This window comes from Chrysochloris asiatica, unplaced genomic scaffold (genome assembly GCF_000296735.1).
Source record: "Chrysochloris asiatica unplaced genomic scaffold, ChrAsi1.0 scaffold00314, whole genome shotgun sequence".
Taxonomy (NCBI): domain Eukaryota; kingdom Metazoa; phylum Chordata; class Mammalia; order Afrosoricida; family Chrysochloridae; genus Chrysochloris; species Chrysochloris asiatica.
The window spans coordinates 3022329-3023786 of record NW_006408832.1 but is presented as its reverse complement, the minus strand read 5'-3'; positions in this window follow the sequence as shown (position 1 = coordinate 3023786).

The window sequence follows — 1458 nt, the reverse complement described above, 5'->3', positions numbered from 1 at the left end:
TCCTCACCACTGGACCAATAAACAACATTCTTATCAGTGGAGAAAAGATTGAAGTTGTCAAGGACTTCATTCTTCTTGGATCAACTATCAACACTCACGAAAGCAGCAGCAGGAAATCAAATGATATATTGCATTCAGCAAATCTGATGCACAATACTTTTTAAAGTATTGAAGAGCAAGGATGTCAGCTTGAGAACTAAAGTGCAACCGACCCAAGCCATGGTATTTTCAATAACCTCATATGGATCCAAAAGCTGGACAGTGAATAAGGAAGACTGTAGAAGAATTGGCTCTTTTGAGTTAGGGTGTTGGAGGAGAATATTGAAAGTACCATGGACTGCCAAAAGAACCAACAGATATGTGTTGGAAGAAGTGCAGCCAGAGTGCTCCTTGGAGGCCAGGATGGCCAAATGTCATCTCTCATAGTTCAGGGATTTTTTCAGAAGGGACCAGTTTCTGGAGAAGCATATTATGTTTGCTAAGGTGGAGGTCATAGAAAAAGAGGAAGACCCCCCCACCCCAGAGAGATGGATTGGCAAAATGGTAGTATCAATGGGCTTAAGCATGGCAACAGTTGAGAGGTTGGCCCAGGACCAGGCATTGTTTCATTCTGTTGTGAATAGGGTTGCTATGAGTCAGTACTGACTTGATGAAATCTAAAAACAGTAACAACAATACAGGGCACACACAGACTACCAAACATTGTGAAAATTACAGTAACAAAAAAAGACAAAATAGATGATTGGGACATACTAAAAATTAAAAACTTATGTGCATCAAAAAACGTCACCAAAATAATAAAAGGGGAGCCCATAGAATGGGAAAAATCTTCAGCAATGAAGCATCAGACAAGGGACTAATTTATAAAATATACAGGAAACTATAACACCTCTACAAGAAAAAGAAAAATAACCCAATTAAAAAATGGGTGTAAAACATGAACAGATACTTCCCCAAGGAAGACAGCCATATGAAGGGGAATGGAAGAACAAGGCCAATGGGAGAACATTTAGTCCGGTTTGCATGGGCTAAGTGGGACAGAGGTAAATAGTGATGTATGCTCAACCTTGGAATAACAGGGTTCTGTGATTCAGGGACTGAGGCATAGCTAGAATGGGTAAAAGAGGGGAAATAATGTTAAGATGCTTGACTGTCTTATGAATCTTGGTTTCTGTTGTAAAATAGACATTGAGGGGAGAGAAAGGAATGCCAGAAATATCTCTATAGAAAGCTTGTAAGCCTCTAACTGATTGGAATACTGAAAATGGGGCTAAATCTTGCCCAGTGAAAGAGGATTTCTGTGGAACCTTTGCATTACATAAGACTGTAGGTGGAATCCTGATTCCTATCCAGAATCTTCTGAGGTGGGAAATGTCCACTTGAAAAGACAAGTAAACCATCCTGGAGCAGCTAGAGGAACAGAAGATACTTCTTGAAAGAAAGACCAGCTGGAAAAAA